We start from the raw sequence: 19,040 nt of genomic DNA, 5'->3' as shown, positions 1-19,040 counted from the left end.
TAAAATTGGTATAAAAGCCTCGAATCCAACTCGAATGCGATTAAAATAAAACAAACATTTAATAATAAACGAAGTTTTTTTGAATCCTGTAAGATTAGTAAATGTGACTAATAATAGTTTCTCTAATATATATATTTTTAGTATACATCCATATGTAAAGATTATTACAGCCTTTAGATATCGTTTACCAAAAAGAAATGTATAAAAAGACAGCAATAAACAACAAGCTGCTAAATTGTTTCTTTCATTCACTCGCATTGAATATACGAGTATAGGAGATTTGGTAGCGATATAAAAATTTATATCCTCGAGGATAAGCAAGGCTTATGTGTAAGTCACGGCGCTGTACGCCGGACTAGGGGAGCGTGAATTATGCTTTACTGGTTTTACTTACGTAACTTAACTTAAATATGTGATTTTTGGATACAAACTATACATCGTTTTACTACTACTTTAAAACTAAATGAAGTTCAATGAGCAAACTGATACAGGTGTATCTCAAGTGTATCTATGTTCACCTCATATAGCCTTCTCCAAATTTTCACCGCTTTGGAAATATTGGCCATTCAAAAAAATATATTAAAATACCGTATGTGCGCAATAACTTGCTGGAAAAAAATATTTTACGTGTTTTTCCACCGAATATTTGGTATTTTTATAGTCTCTGATGTACGAGTATGTCCCATTTAAACATGTAACGTGAAATGAAGCCGCCTGATTGTTTTATTTTTTGTTTATTGGCTTGACAATATTTGAAAACGTAGAAATTTTGTCACTTTAATTTTTCATTAATATTTTCTAGAAAGTTTATTACTTATAAATGCTTAAAATATTTGGAATATTTTATGAATATTCTCAATTTGTCGTTTTTCTATTGATGTAAAATAGTTTTTATTCTAACTTATTTTTTTTTAAATATAACATCATTTGTAATACCCCCAATTTCAAACAAACAAACATACGAACATACGAGTGTTTATTAACATCGGGTTTTTGTGCTAAATGTGCTTATAATTTCGATATCTGATTTCATTTCTATATCTTACGTTGCATTGAATAGAAACCATATTTTTTGTTAGACCGTTTTTTGCTCAAAAATTTTAATATGTAAGATGATTCTTTTCACCAAAACGACTATATATAAAACAATATATATACATACACTACATAGGGTCGGAGCCAAACGTCAGATGCAGACGCGGAAATTACGACCTAACACAAAATTATACTAAAGATGAGCGAAATTGATATGAATACGTATATGTGTACGCTGTCATCTTTTGTGAACTGATAATGGGATGCTATAAGAGACCCATGGGAGAAAAGGATTTTGTAAAAAAACAATTGGACTTGAATATTCAAATTGTCTATAGATTTTTGTAATATTTGATTACTTCGATTTGTACGTCATTTTTAAAGTTAAGTTACTGTTAAATAGATTTTAAAAAATAATCAAATTAAATCAGTTTCACGCTATATCAGGGTAGGCAGAGGGAACCTAGACACTCCGTCCCACATTAGGAAGCATTGCGTGTTGAGTAGCGGAACTCAACGCCGCGCTTTGCCTCGTCACCAGAGCCAAAAAATTAAAATATATTTTTTTACTTGTCACGACTGGCCTCATTTATAATATTAGTAAGATAATAAAATAGTGGACTGCCTTCCCTGCTGTGTGCGGATACAAGCGTGAAGCCTGAAACTGATTTTAATATTAAAAATAAGGTTGAGAAAATAAATAAACGCTTGAACGAATTTGATGAAACTTTACAGAAATTAAGCTTATATAACTATATATAATTTGACTATAATATAACAATAAACTTAAGCAGGAGAAGCCGCGTGTGGGTCGCTAGTACACTATATAGTTTTAACTGCATTACCCAGAAAGAAGGTCCCCGACAATTTCCGTTCCTGCATTTGACGTACAAAGTCTTCGGGTATTTTGCTTGCGCATTTAATTGTATACGAGTGGCCCTTTGTACGGATGCTGGGAAATAAAATGAGTGAACAAGATGATTTGATTTTCTCAAACGGCAGATATCTAATATATTATATTTTCTTCAATTTTTTTTACGTCAATATCACGTATTCACGCGTTTTAATACGCGCATTTAAAGAGAGTAAAGAGAGAAGAGATATTACTTAAAGAGAGAGAAGAGAGATTTAAAGAGTTCGTTTTGACGCTTAATAATTTCTATTAATAATTTTATTTTGATATCTTCTGTTTTATTATTTTGTTATCCTTAACACACTGTTACTGTTCCCCTGAATAGTAACATAAATTATTATTTTCTCTATCTTTAGTAATATGTCACACAGCATACTAAATGCAAACGAGTTGACATTCTTATCTGAAAGAAGTTTTTTTTTATTAAAATCTTTATTTCTGTACTAATATTATAAAGCTTAACTAGTGAATCCGATTGATATTTATTTTGGTGTTGGTATTAACCAAATTGTAATATAGTCGGTGGACTATCATAGGAATAAAATGTAATAGGACAAAAATTCTGAACTGTCTAATACATTTTTTTAACTAAATGCTGTATCCCGCATATAGTAGAGTAGGCAGAGGAAAATTAGTGTTGAGACACTCCGTTCTCTAACTTTCCAGACAACTTTCGTGACATTGCATGTTAGGCGGTAGTCAATCATTCCCCCCCGAATAGGAAACAAATCTACAACTGTCGCATTTACAGGTATTTAACTAAAAGAAACTGTATTTGTGCAAATTAAATGAATAAAAACATTTAAAAATATATATCTTAAAACACAATATGAGTCCATTTTCTTTTGTGTAAGGCGCGTTTACTTGTGTATATTTCTGGGATCGTGCCAGTTCTACCAACCTTGACTTCTAGAGTCACTTGTTAAAGTACCAACATTTTGTGCTAATTACATGTGTTTTTTTAAATCTTTAGGTTTATTTTTAAACTAAGCTAAAATAGCGTACATCCGACTTTTAAAAAAAAAATGTTGTTATATCCATTCTTCTACACAAATTTTATTAGGCTGTAGTGTTTGTTTAGTTGAAAACGCTAATTTTGGGAGGAACTCGTTCAAATTGAAAAAATACTTTTGTATTAAATATTAATTTCGATGTAACCTAATAAACCTGCGGCTAGAACTACCTCCCACACTAAAAAATGCCATGACTCTTACTTATTTTCATTTTATCAGGTGAAAGACGACGCAGGTAAAAGCGACTTTTAATTTTGGATTTTAAAAGCTAGTTTTATTTTAAGAACTTAGTTATTTTTTCCCTAATTAGAGAAAAGTAGTACTTACTACTTTTCTTTATAATGAAAATTAAAAACTAAATAGTTCGTCTTGACATCTTTTCACGATTTTGCGAGATATTTGTGAAAGAAATGGTGATGCAGATACAGTAAATGATATTATTAATGGTATCTATTAAATAGTATTATCAAAATTATTAAGTTGTAACTTTAACAACATTTTTTTTCACACTTTATCTGGCTACAGCAGATAAGCCAGAAAGAATCCAGTGTTGAGACACTTACACACAAATATTTTTTTAACTCCTTCAACGTACCCAAACCACCTAAGCACCTAAGCTAAGATATTCTCGTTATTTATGCTCCTCAAAACTTAGTTTTGTTCATATATCAAAAAAGCTGAACTTACAACTAAAGTAGAAAATATAAGGCTCACTCCATTTACCCTAATAAGCCTTTACAAAAGCAAGTAATAACCAAGAGAGAGGTTATTCATGAAGAACAAATAAAACCGAGACGCTCCTCCAATCCGATTACTCTCACTTTGAATCGAATGCTATCTTAAGACGGCGTCTAATTTCGTTATAGCAGCGTTTGGTACAGGACAGTGTTAAGTGGTTTTGTTAAATATATGTAGATAGGTCTAGAAATATAGTTGAGACTGTAAACGACGGTCGTGGGTTCAGTTACCATTCAGGGGAATCAATTATTTGATTCCCCTGAGTGGTAACTGGACTCAAGAGTTCCCTCAGCCTATCCTACAAAAAATAATATAATCTATATTTATAGTTATATTTATTATAAAATCTATTTTTATAGTTAAGTGTGTATTCAAGTTTATTTATTAGGTAAATATTTAACCCTAGATAGATAACCTACGTCGAATCGACGTAATCGATTTTGAAAAATTGATATAACTCGTCTGTTTTTCGCGTCACTAAACTGGCCGTTCCTGTCAACTCATTTGGCCGTCGGAGCTTGCAGGACACACCCGTATCCCTCCGGTAAGTGCAATACTTTCGTCAATATTTACCTACCTTACGTCGAAATGACGTATGGTTATCTTTAGTGCTAGTTTTTAGATTTTTAGGAAAATGTGTTATTGCGACTTTTTTCAGAATAAATGTACTTTTTTGATTACTTGTTACAGCTCACGACAAAAAAAACTTCATATCGTCACATAATCGTATAAACGATGCAAAAATCAGTCGGTTGTTGCATGAAACGAGCGAAGCAGAGATTCAGGGGTCGGACAGTGGAACTGAAGACAATTTATTAAAAAATGAAGTACAGAGTGATGCTGTAGACTATGAGGTGAGTGGTCCACCAGTAGTAAACACATTGCATACTGAAGATGTGTCTGAAAATAACCCTGAAACTCCTGAAAGTGCTTCGGCAAGTATGCCGATTGTCATGCCACAGCGTCAAACTCTTCGAGGCAAAACGATCATCGTTGGACAGCCACTAAAGGCAGAACAAGTGGAAGAATATCATCTGCTAATATTATACGGACATCAAAGGGTCCCACTCGGACGAATAAATGCCCTTATGAGCCTTTAGAATGTTTCAGTACATTTATTATTGATGACATTGTGGAGGAGATAAAAAAATGGACCAACGCAGAAATCCAGCTGAAGATTGAAAACCCTGATGTAAAAGCCACCTCCCACAGAACTCGAAGGTGTAACTGAGCTAAAGAAAAGAAAATATTGTGCCTTTTGTCCATCAAAAATTAGAAGGATGACAGATACTATGTGCGGCAACTGTAAAAATCCCATTTGTGGAGAGCACAAGTCCAGCGCCTGTCCTAAGTGTCTTTGAGACAAAAATTAATAAAAATATATATTTATGTAGGTTTTTAATATTATATAGTTTATAAAAAAATGATTTTAAAAAGTTTATATCTCAAATTATAAAACTGACGGGGAGATTCCTAAATGTTTAAGTTTTATAAAGTAAAAAGTACCTCCTTTTGTTCTTTTTTTATTTTTTCTAATAAAAATATAAATAAACTCTAATGTTTTTTATTTATTCACAACACAATTACATACGTTAAGATATAATATCATATTCATAAACCTAGGATTTACATAATCCAAAATATGCTCACTCAAACATTCGCACGTTGAATCGACGTATGGTTATCTTTAGTGTAAAATGCAATATGGTTATCTCTCTAGGGTTAAGCGATAGTTGTAATTACATAATAATTTGGCAAAACAGTAAACAGAATATTTGCTTCTTTGAAAACACAACTTCTCGCTCTTTCTTGATAACAGGGTCAGCAGAGAAAATCTAGTGCTAAAACACTCCATACCTAACTGTTAACCAATTTTCGTGACAATGTGTGTTCAGTGATAACACATAACGCCACCCTGTACTTACCAGATCAGAGTTTTAAAAATAATTTATATACAATCTATGGCCTCCACAGTACTAATGATATATGCCTAGAAGCTGTTACTTACGCCTTACATATTCTATCAATCGGGCACTTCTAACCAGATTTATGTCAGTCTAATTATATTATAAGCTTGGCGTTAAACTTACTTGGTGTAAACTCACGAGTTGAAACTTAAATCAAATACAAACTAAAATAGTAGCTTTAAAGTAGATTTTGTAAATGATTTAAAGTCTTGTCATAGTGTAGTAGGGTAGACAGATGAAAACTAATGGTAAAACACTCCGTTTCCAACGCACCGCCCATTTTATGTCTAAGGTAACTTGGATATCCACAATAGTGATAAGGTCACCTTTGCTTACTATCTAATATGTCTTCTAAGTATCTTCTTGTTTGCTTTGATATTTTTGCGATTTTTTGGAAATATTTAATTTCAGTCTATACAGTTTTACTCAAAAACCAGTACAAATTGTACTAAATATAATTTCGACAAGCAATTCCAAAAAGCTCCACCCGTTTAATTCACAATGTTCTTTATTAATAAAATTACTGTTAACATTTTATTCCGTCATAGACTCACCCAATTCTGCACAAAGACGATAGATTATTAAATTATCAGAGGCAAGGGTTGCAAACGACGGCTTTGATTCACAATGAGAGAACAGCAGGAAGCCGTTTTGAGTTGACTGGACGATGAAATCAAGATATGACGAAAATAAACTTGAAATATATCTTATTTAAATAAATTTTCAAGTGTAAACTTTTTTAATATTTACATTTTATGTCACAAAATTGAACAGTGCGTGCGCCATAGAGAGGCTTAACACTAGATATTCTCTGCCTAGCCTACTATATGCAGGACACATTATATTGAAGCTGAAAAAACACACGCACGCTGAAAAAAAATCTGGAAAATGCATATTTTTTTAGTTATAATTCACGTTTAAAATTCAAAAAATATTATAATTATTTTTCTCTTATCTATTCATACAGTTATTTAATTAAACACTGTCCCCACTTTACATGTCAGTTTTTTGTTCTCCAGCTTCACGCTCTATTCCACAAATAGGTAGGTAGAGGGAACCTAGTGTTAAGATACACCGTTCCCCTCTTTCTACCGAATATTCAAGGTATCGTGTGTTGAGTGGTGGAACTCAACGCCACCATTTGCCTTGTTATTAGAGCGAAGAAATGAGAGAATTTTAATACATAATAATCATGTTCCTTCTTTTCCCCTAGTGGGAATCGAACCCACAACATTCTCACGCTTCTGGCACAACGGCCTCAATCTCTAATTTATAAATACTATTTTGTTCAATTGAAATATCCACAAAGCATTATCTATATATATAAAAGGACTTGTCCTCACTGACTGAGGTAAGACGCACGCACAGCCGTAACCGCTGTGCGTAGAAGCGTGATATTTGGACAGATGTTTACTTTCGTTATCTGGACATCCACTAAGAAGGGATTTTGAAAAATTTTAACCCTAAACGGGTGAAATAAGGGTTGAAAGTTTGTATGGAAAAAAATTTAAATCTGCACCGATTTTTATAAAATTCTAAATTCAGACTCTTAAAAATATTTAATTGAACACATGTTTCACGGTTTTCTAGAATTTATCCCCTAAGGGTGCCAATAAGGGATTGAAAGTTTGTATGGAAAAATCTTTAAATCGCCACCGGTTATTATAAAATTTTAAATTTAGACTCTTAAAAATATTTCATTGAACACATGTTTCGTGGTTTATTTTAATTCATCCCCTAGGGGTACAAATAAGGGGTTAAAAGTTTGTATGGAAAAATCTTTAAATCGCCACCGATTTTTATAAAATTTGAAATTTAAACTCTTAAAATATTACATTGAATACATGTTTCGTGGTTCATTTTAATTCATCCCCTAGGGGCGCAAATAAGGGATTGAAAGTTTGTATGAAAAAATCTTTAAATCGCCACCGATTTTCATAAAATTTGAAATTGATACTCTTAAAAATATTTCATTGAACTGCGAAAGCGAAGCTGCGCGCGTCCGCTAGTTTATTATAAAAAATGAAATACTATATAATAATTCTAAAAATTAATCATCCATATCGAAAAACACTTTTGTAATTAATTAAAATGCAATTTAAAAAAAAACATATAGACAAACAACATTCTCTTCTACAATAAAAACTGTAACAATAATCTGTGCCTCATCCGAGCGAGATAAAGAAAAAATGAAAAAAGAAAAAAAGACAATTGCGACTTCTGTCTTCATAAAAATCGACATATAAAAGTTCAAACCGCTACGTGTCTCAAGAAATAATATTCCTGCTAAAGTACTGGTACAGTAGTTTTTATAATAAATTGTCACTTGTTCAGGATTTGCGGAGATGTCACGTGCGATCTACCCTTTCAGAGTGCATTACGCTTAGTGAGAATGGCGGGTGGTGTACGGTAGGAGTGGAAGCGTTTTAATAATGATAATATTTTATAACGTAGTAGTAACGTTAAGGCACTTCATTATATTAAAAATAAATTAAATATACAAAAAAGAAATAAAAATATATTTTTACTTTAAAAGGAATTAAAATCACTTCAGTCACTTAAAAAAAACATATCATTGGTCATTTTTTGCACAAACAATTTATATAATAAACAAGCTTCGTTTGCGGGGACTACAAAACATAGATTCTATTTTATCACGTTTCCATAGGAATTCCGAGAAATCCTCTCTTGGTGCTCCTCCTTGGGAAGTGTAGCAGCACTTCCCAAAGAACCTACTTGCCAAATTTCAGCTTTCTTCGCCGTGTAGCTTTCTATCGGTTACTCAGTAATGAAGATTTTGCTTATTTATAGATAATTCGTCCGCTACCGCTTATAACCTAGCGCTGAGCAATAGCAGATGTTAGAGCAATAAGTCAGAATTTTCCTAATAGTGCTCGCGACCAGAAGAATTGAAATGGAAAGAAAATGGGCTCAGATCACCTAACACTTGGTTTATTATACGAGTACAGTAGAATGTGAGTGGATCATCCTATTGTGTAACCTAACTCACCAAATGTAAGAAAAATATAAGAAATAGGTTCTCTTATTCTTTCTATAGACTGTTCTATACTTATAAAGAGAAGAGGAAGGGAAATAAACCAAATTTTTTACCAACCAACCAACCAAATATATTTTCTAAAAAATTTCTTTTTTTAATATATTTTTTTTACATTGGCAATATTTAGTTTTTTTTTGCATCAACAATATGGAAAAAGGATATGTATTATAAACATTATTAGAGATTTGTTAGAAATAATACTGTCATGATGTAATTGCCACGTTGTTGCCCACTGCTAGTTGCGAGTTCGATTTCCACTGGGGGAAGAGTTTATTTTTCACATTTTATTCACATCAAAACTTTTCAACATACTATATTTAAGAGTATGTATTAACTATACGCAAATATCACTTATTGTTATGCTATAGAACTATTCCTACACAAAACGATCTAAATGCGTAAAAATAAAAAAGAAACTAACTGGCTCACGTCAAAATTGCTTATCCATAGGTTACAAGCAATCATAATAAAGTGCCTTTTAATTTGCTATAAGGGTTAGATGTAGGGTTGTGGGGACTTACCCTAAGATTGATCTACACATATAATATCATAATGGTGTTAATGTAAACGTAGTAAAATATATTTATATTTACTATATTGTGCTATACATAGAATGAATATAAATAATAAACGTCAAAAAATAGTTATGAGTTCGAATTCGATTAATTTTTTTTTATATTATTAGTTTAATTTCTTTATAACCTGCCTTCTTTTTTCGAAAATGAAGAGGTTCTATATTCGTCAAATACATATTTTTTTAATTTTTACTACTACACTTAAACACTTCTATAAGCAGTGGTATATTTGTATATGCTCTTTTTTTGTACCAAAATTCTAATGATGAGCTTACCGCAAAACTAAGATGATTCATATATAAAGTCTTCAGATTTATAATATAAGTATAGATAAAAACTTTTGTACTTACAACAAAAACATTAACATCGTTAAAAGCAAGACTAAATCATTCTTAAAGAACTTTGAGTTGTCTTAAAAATTTTGAACTTTAAAAGGAAATTCAGACGAATTAATAATGGCGGTCAAATTCCGGAAATTGTCGTCCGCCATCTTGGCACCGGAAGTGGACCGACACCTTGGGCATTCGAAGTTATTGGGCGATTCTCTTCCAACCGATAAATATAGATGAAATTCAATGGCCCTAGCCATTTAAGCTTTATCGAGAATACCCATTGCCTTTTAGGTCAGCATCCAAGAAACTGGACCACTGATTTAATCTCACATTACATCTTAAATTTCAGAATATAAATTAGTTGGAGTAATACTATAATATATGAAGTTTATGAGATTTTTTAAATTCAGCCTCTCGCTATATCCCCTAGATAAAACGTGCTTCACGCATTAACCCGCATACATCAGTGTAGGCAGAGATAATATAGTGTTAAGACACTCTATTCTCCAATTTTCGAGAAATTGTTGACTGGTAGAACTCAAACCTGACCTAAAAGGTAAGAAGCAAAGCACGGCGTTTAGTTCCACCACCCAACACGCAATGTCTCCAGAATTCGACGGAAAATGGACAACGGAGTGCTGCATTAAAAACCTTTTTGCCATTTCTTGTAACCTCACTAATCAATTATAAGTTAAATTCACACTCCTCACCGACAATATCGAAGCATATATAGCAACGCGAAAAAAAAAGTGTATATAATTTTATACAAAATTATATACTAATAAAAAGCTATTCTAATAAAAAGTATATTTATATGCATAATTTTATCAAATAATAGCATTCTGCACTCCTACTCTATAAAAACTATAACTGTGTCAAATTTCATACCACTCTGCCTATACATTTCATACCACTCTGCCTATACATTTTTCGGAATAACCCCACAGAATATCCTAAGATTTGCTTAACCTATTAATCTATATATATAAAAGGACTTGTCCTCACTGACTGAGGTAAGACGCACGCACAGCCGAAACCGCTGATGGTAGAAACGTGAAATTTGGACAGATGTTTACTTTTGTAATCTGGACATCCACTAAGAAGGGATTTTGAAAATTTTTAATCCTAAAGGGGTGAAATAGGGGTTCAAAGTTTGTATGGAAAAAAATTAAAATCGGCAGCGATTTTTATAAAATTTGAAATTTAGATTTTTAAAAGTATTTAATTGAACACGTGTTTCATCGTTTTCTAGAATTCTCCCCCTAAGGGTGCAAATAAGGGGTTGAAAGTTTGTATAGATTTTTTTTTAAATCGGCACCAATTTTTATAAAATTTGAAATTCAGACTCTTAAAAGTATTTAATTGAGCACATGTTTCATGGTTTTCTAGAATTCTTCCCCTAAGGGTGCAAATAAGGGGTTGAAAGTTTGTATGGAAAAATCTTTAAAACGCCACCGATTATTATAAAATTTTTAATTTAGACTCTGAAAAATATTTAATTGAACATGTGTTTCATGGTTTTCTAGAATTCGCCCCCTAAGGGTGCAAATAAGGGGTTGAAAGTTTGTATGGAAAAATATTTAAATCGCCACCGATTTTTATAAAATTTGAAATTTAGACTCTTAAAAATATTTCATTGAACACATGTTTCGTGGTTTATTAGAATTCACCCTTAAATACGCAAGCGAAGCTGCGCGCGTCCGCTAGTATATAGATAAACCTATCTTAGTCCAGTACACAAGACAAGAGCCACAAACGCAATGGGTGAACAATAAAAAATATTTCCACGGTCTTCATAAATAAACATTATGAGTAAGTGATACCGCACTACCGCACCTTACATATGCATGAGAGATGGAATTAATGTACTCTCTGTACTTACTGGATTGACCTGAGAGATTACCACGCGCCTTAAGGAACTTTATTTTTTCTATTTAATTAAAAAGAAATTAAAGAGATTATTAATTTGACATATTATATGTATTTAATATTATTATACTTTTTTAAATAAAAAAAATAATCAAAATAAATCAGCTTCACGTTGTATCCCGCACACAGCAAGGTAGGCATAGGGAACTTAGTGTTAAGACACTTTGTTTCCCGCTTTCCGCTGAATTCTGGAGGCATTGCGTGTTGAATGGAGGAACTCAACGCCGCGCTTTGCCTCGACAACAGAGCGAAGAAATGGAAATATACATTTAAATAAATATTTCATCTCCTCGAATGGGGATCGAACCCACAACCAATCGAGTTTACAGACGCACTTTGTGCCCCTGCGCCATCTTAAATTCAGCTGTTTTATGAATTCATATTTATTTCGATATTAAAGCTATAAGTAATCATTCCTTGCAATATAGACAGTCTTACACAATTTTAAATATGCTTTAAAATGTTTTTGAGATTTTAGAAGTTTTAACAAGCACAGCTCAAGGGTTCATCTCATCCCCTAATTTTAAAATGGCTTCGTTTTCTTCAGCGCGGCGGTTGCGAACTTAAAAACTTTTGCTTTCGAATGAAAGGAAGTTGGAATTTTTTTTTTGTCTATTTGTGTTAAATATTTTTCTAATTATTATTTAATTTTCTAGGTTTTCATAATTAATTTGGTTTTCATCTTTAATAGTCACGATTATTGTTTACATTATTTTAATTCAGTATATGTACAGATTCAATTAATTTTATTGTAAAAGTAATCTTTGGTTTAATAATCGAGGCTGTTACGTCATTGGGGAGTGGCATAACATCTTACTGCCAATGCGACAGTTTTGAGTTCGATTCCCACTCATAGTGTTAAGAGATCCAGGTTCTCCTGCCTATCCTACTATCGTATAAGACATAGGGTGAGAAGCAACCTAAAATTGGGACATTGCAGAACTCAACGTCGCCCTTTGTCCTAATATTCTCATTCATCCCATGTAAGAATCGAACCCACAATAGTCGAGTTTACATTCAGACAATGTGTCTCAATTATTCAAACATCTACATACATATGTTTTGCTTCACACATATACAACCCTTTATATTAATATGTATAGGCCTGGGGGTTGATAAGACCAAATCTTAATGACTTGTACGCGGCAGTGATTTAATGGACCCCACTCAATCAACACTATGACGCACCATTCGTTATAAGGACGGCCAGAATAATAATAATAATAAATGTTTAGTCAATGAAATTGACACGTATTGTGGGTTCGATTTTCAGTCAGAAAATATGATAATTTTCATTTCTTCGCTCTGATAAGAAGATAAAACGTAGCGTTAAGTTCCACCAATTAACACACTATTTTTGGAAATATGCCCCGCTATATGTGGAAACAGTGTAAAGCTAAAAAAATGTCTAACTCCATAGTTATGGGTTCAATTTTCTAATTTTCTAATTTTCTAACTTTCATATAATAATTGATAATTTAAGTCTTAATAGAAAAAGATGAGATGAAAAGTATGGATTTTATATGCATTTTTAGCGAACGACATAATCTAGTCCATATAGGACAACAATATAAAAATTATAAATAATTATACAATAAAATAAAAATAAAATCTCTCGAAAATAAAAAAACACTACAAAAACCTCTCTTATGTAACCAAAAGAGTTTCATCAACTAGAAAGAAGCTCTTCTTACTCTCGACCACACTTACACTCGATAAAGTTGCCTTTCAAACAAAAACCTAGATCAAAATTGGTTTTTATATCTGGAAGCTACACTAGAATAGGTACATGCCAAATTTAAAACATCCCTTTGTTTATGCGTCGGGGTTAAAAAAAACTTATTTAGTAGTAGGTACATTTTTTTACCCAACAATTTACTACTATTTATTTATTATAGAAACAATTGTAAGAACAAAAACAAAATAACATTAAAACACCGGAAATACCTACCTTCTATCAACTTCCACTCAACTTTCACACATTTTCATATATTTACATAGTCCATCCGTCTATCACTGACACGTCAGTACTGTCAGTTTGATTTATTCGCGGTTTAAGGTGCGAATTTGTTACACTTGGAAAACAATGCGATACGATGCGTTAAATATATTGCGGTCATTTAAATCTGTTTAGAAAAATTGGTTGTATTTGTTAGGAAAGTAAAGAAAGGATGTGGGATAAATTGTTATGTTAAATCTATATTCGCGCAGGATCTCGTGTATGCCAGAGTAAGGGTAAGTAGAATTAAGATTCCATTCCTCATATTCCTCTTAACTTTCAAAACATTCCACGTTGTGTGGCAAAAGATTCTGATATATATATATATATAATATAGATATATATATATATATATAGATTGAAAATAGAATTAATTCATTCTCCCGAGTGGAAATCGAACCCAGAACCATCTCCTTCACAGCCACAAGTTGTCAACTTTTATAAATTATACTTCCCTTTGTCATCCTGAAATTGTTATGGAACCCTCAGTGGGTGAGTCCGGCTTGCAACTGTTTTTTTATATTAATAAAATAAGTAGTAGCTTTCTTACTAATATTTATATTTTACTCAAATTAAAAATTACTTACTTTTCGAGCGACAACCAACGCCTGACATACACATACATTACTTACAAAACAAACTCGTCGGTCATTGTTTCCCAATACTGAATACATTGAGTTAACGACGCTCGGAACGTTAAGACCATGACTTTCAATTTCTTTCATTTACATTATTAATTATTCCCTTAAGAAATTTCATACTGTGCAAGTGTACGTCATGTTTAATTGATTGACTAAAATGACCATGAATAAGTAATCAAGGATATATTCACAAGTAATTTTTTTTTTCTTTGAGATATTCGCATTTCGTTATTCAGAAATTGCGTATTGGCTCCATCATCAGACCAGCTACACCATGTGCTACAGTATCTACTCGGAGCTATAAATTATTCGAGCCTAAGGCACAGTGGCTTACCAGTAACCTATGAGAGTTCCACTATTCGGGTCCTGACTTCATCATCAGACCCCGTTGATACAATACTTATACTAATATTATATGTGGATCAAATTCATTTTGATAAGATGAAATCAATTACAAAACCAAAAAATATGTATATTTTATAATAGTCTCAGTGACCTCAAAGCTGAGTTAAAAATAAAGAAAAATATTGATTAAACACAATATATTTATATAGCAACCGAGTGAGTAAATCAAATTGGCTTAATAAATAAACCAGTGAACGCTTTCAATGCGCTCTGTCGATGAATTAACTGGGAGTACGAGTAAGATTGGATCGATGTGGTGGAAGTGAGAGGCGTTTTGAATTATTGCATTTATCAGAATTATCCCAATTAGCCTGTTGTCGCTCAGGGGCTCAAGCGTGTGACTGTAAATGGAACAGGCTGTTGGTTCAAGCCCCACTCGTGGAAATGAAATATTTAATATTTTTATATCCTTGCTTCGAAATCATGGCGTTGGCTTCTGCCACTCAACACATAATGCCTCCAGAATTTAGCAGAAAATTAGAGACGAACATATCTTAATGAGAATGGACTCTCATAAATACAAGTTCCCAGGTTCCCTTTACCTACCTTGCAATGCACGGGATACAACATGAAGCTACAAAAAGAATTAAATATTTCAATACAGATTCGCTATCGCTTATACCTTGTTTTTTTTAGTAAGCCGAGAAAATGGCCACTCGATGTGATACTCGCACTGCCATTGTGAGATTAAACGGTCTGAGTGTACGCTAATTCAACACTTGATTTTTCTCAGTCATTCTCAATTACCTTTCTTACGCGACTATCGTTTTAGCCTTTCCTTATAATTTTAGGTTCAAGTAAATTAATTTTAGTAAAAAAAATAAGCATTGTTAACATTTTTTAATCAATAAAAAAAGAATATCAATAATATTTATAATAGAAGTACAAAAATTGACTTCCACCACGACAGTTGTGAATTCGTTTCCCAATGGGAATTTCCTTGCTATAGTAATTAAAAACATGTGCCACCAAAATTCGATGATATGTAGGGAACAGAGTATTTCAACACTAACTCTCCTGTGCCTTTCCTGTCGAATGCGGTATACAGTGTGAAGCTAAAATAACAGAAATACTAAAAAAATCAATATAACCAAGTTGAATAGGTATTCCCTTAATTGAAATAGCACCACCCTGTCGCTCGCACTCGTCCTCGTCGACCATCTCGGCGGAGCTGAGTGAACGTTAATTCGATGTCAAGACGCTCTGCCTTTTAGATATAGATAGGTACTTGTATGGGAATACTGCACTTCTATTCTATTCTAGTTGATATACATTTATTTACTTCTAGGACCATTTACCAGTAAGACTAACAATATGCTTAATGAATAATGTGTGCAACTGACACAGATTAAAAATATTTTTTAGCTTTTATATTTTTAAAAAACGTGAACATATTTTTTTTTATAATTTTATCTACATAAGATAATGTAAAAGATATCTATTACCAAATATATATACCCACTCCTATTTTATCCCTCCTGAAGGAAAGATATCGGTAAAAATACAAAAGTTAATTCGTGAATTAGAAATCCAAGCAAACCATTATCACGTAGGGGGGATAAGAACGATACGTAAACACTTGCAACCTTATACGCTGTAGGGTTGCCTTCAGTCAACTTAGGTATAAAGAAACGATACAAATCACTATATAAATCTTTTGGATAAATATTTGTATTTCAACGGAAGAATAATTTATTTTAAAAAACTATTTTATTGTTTTTTTTAAATATATAGTATAGTAGATCGCTTTGACCACTAAGCTATATGTTTTTATGAAGCTATTTCGAAATTCTTATGCACTTGTTACAACTTATTTATGTTCTTAACATCTCTTTACCAGAATTATATACAGTTACGATAAAGATATATACACCGTTGTGGCTATTCCATTATATCGTCGATCAGTGCAGGACCTTAACTCCAAAAATACGCTTTTTAGAATAGACAAAAAGCCTTAAAAGTGATGTGAATACTTTAAAAAGATACTAGATTATACTGCTTTATTGAACCAGTGTTCTTACATGCAAGGATTTGACTGTAAACGCGACGCTTGTGGGTTCGATTCCCACAAATTGGATGGAAAGCGGCAAACGGATTTTGAAGAAAGTACTACTTCTGATAATATAAACCCCTTAAAACTCAATTTTTCTTATAATGGACGGAAAAATAATAATGGAATATCTGAACATTAGGTTATCCGCCTATCCTGTTATATTAAGGAAATGTAACAAATATTATATTGAAGTAAGCAGGAACAACCCTAAGCTCCATCACAGGCCTCTAAACACACGAAATGAATTGTAAATGAAATAACTGGCGAGTGCCCGCCGCGTTTATACCTTTTTTACAACATATGTACGTACAACATAAATACATGTATGTAGAGAGCTCCTTGCAAGCTAAATATACATTCTAAGACTCTATCTTAGTGAGAATGAATGTATTCATACAATTTATAAATTGATTTTAAAATGTATTTAAAGGAACTTTTAAATTCTAGTCATAGAGAACTCTTGTTTATATAAAAAGCGTATGCTAGATCTGTTTAAATAGAGTTATATGTCACTATATAATATACTAGTGGACCCGGACGCGGCTACGCCTGCTTATACTATAAGAATATTTATTAAATATATTATTTTCAGTTTTCAATAGAATTAGTAAGAAAATATAAGCTTAAATAATCAAAAAGAATAATAAGTAGAGACATATTATTAGAAAAAATATCTGAGAAATTGAAATGAACCAACATAAGAAGTAAAAGTAACTAAAAGATATTCTTAATATTAGAAACAGTACCTAAAAACTACCTAAAAGGATAATTTTTGCCAACAATATCAAATAAAATAAAAAGAGAATCATAGTTTATTTTAAATTAATTATAAACAGCAAATAAAGTTCGAAAATTTACAAAACCGTCAACGTCATCTGCCCGTTCGCGTCGGTCATACTATGCCGCCCGAAGGCTAGGTCATTTCTAATCAGTGACATCTCCTTAATTATTTATTAGAATGTTATACAGTAAACTATAATTTCAATCTAGATACAATGCTAAAAGTGACTATTATATTTATTTTCATAAGAATAAATGTCAAAATGTCGCGGTAACGGTTGCGTAGCGACGCGACGGTTGTTATTAACATGGCCGAATAAATTGCATGTCAAATTAGATAGTATTTTAAAATGTTAGTATATATGTGTAATGTAATGTTATATAGCCTATAGCACTCCTGAAGAATGTAGCTTTCATACAAAACAAAAACATAGTAAATCGGACCAGTAGATCCAGAGATCTTAGCGTTCAAACAAACAAACAAACAAACAAACAAACAAACAAACAAACAAACTCTTCCGCTTTATTATATTATATAAAATATAAATATAAATATAAAATATAAATATAATATATGTAGGTACAGTGGACAGTGATTTATTTCTACATTCTCATACCCGCGTTGTTTAGGAGATATATGCATATATATATATATAATATTTATTTTATAATCGCTATAGTATTACAATATTACTTCTGAATTCTGCAAATATTAGAGTTGTGTTGTGTTTCTTGCCAGCTCTTCTCAATAGAACTGCCTTCCGAACCTAGCTATAGGTAGGTAGCCTTTTGTTTATATGTTCATTCGACGATTCAAAAGTGCTTATAATAGTTTATTTATATAAAGAATATTTTGAATTTGAGTTATAAATATTAAAATTCCATTTCCAAACAATTATAAAAAAATAATTTAAAAAGAACACACTATATCTCGTAGTATTTACGAACGTAGTACTACGATCTACACAAGCGCTTCAAATATTCGTAGTACCTCTACGAACATTCGTAGCGCTTGTGAATGTTATTACAAAATAGCATTTATATATATTTTTATTTATTTCAGGTAATTCAAACATCATTTCGAAACATATTTTAAAGGAATCGGTAATGTACAACCAAAAATAATAAAAATATAAAAGCCTACAATAATACAAAATAAACCAAAATTTAATTAATAGTAAGTAATATTATAATTTATTTTTTTCACTCCAATATTTTAGAGGTATATGTGAAAATTGATACTTGTAACAAATTGCATACAATACAAAATATAATTAAGTGTCAACTTCACGACTTTCCCTCTTAAATGAGGCTAAACAGATGGAACTCAGTGTTAAAACACTCTGTACCCCACGTCTACCAAACAGAGATACGAATATAATTTCATTCCCAAAATGAAGATCGAACCCACAACCGTCGCATTGACAGTCGAGTATAGACGTAGTAACTGAGTATGTGAGAAGTTTAATCGAATCTTCGTCATTAGAATTCCGCTCGCGTCTCAACTATCCCCATACATTTACACAATTTGAATATTATATTAAATACCGGCATCATTACACTCTTTGATTATTGCATTCCAAGCTTATTGTGGTTACGCGG

General features: G+C 32.0%; 1 protein-coding gene and 1 long non-coding RNA gene across 3 annotated transcripts in view; both read left to right on the top strand.

Moving 5' to 3' along the window:
- The window catches only part of cpx (synaptic transmission protein complexin), a 174,334-nt gene that overhangs the window by 117,970 nt on the left and 37,324 nt on the right, over positions 1 to 19,040 (top strand). The gene's annotated exons all lie outside the window — the stretch shown is intronic.
- Positions 4,097 to 5,252, top strand: LOC146528510 (uncharacterized). The gene is made up of 2 exons (XR_014879125.1): positions 4,097 to 4,243; positions 4,390 to 5,252. It is a non-coding gene; the product is annotated as an uncharacterized LOC146528510 (long non-coding RNA).

The sequence above is a fragment of the Heliconius melpomene genome, chromosome 19 (assembly GCF_056956725.1).
Source record: "Heliconius melpomene rosina isolate 202511_hmr_F chromosome 19, ASM5695672v1, whole genome shotgun sequence".
In the NCBI taxonomy this organism is placed as follows: Eukaryota; Metazoa; Arthropoda; class Insecta; order Lepidoptera; family Nymphalidae; genus Heliconius; species Heliconius melpomene.
Note: the sequence above shows the minus strand (reverse complement) of the source record. Positions and strands in the feature narration are given on the sequence as shown.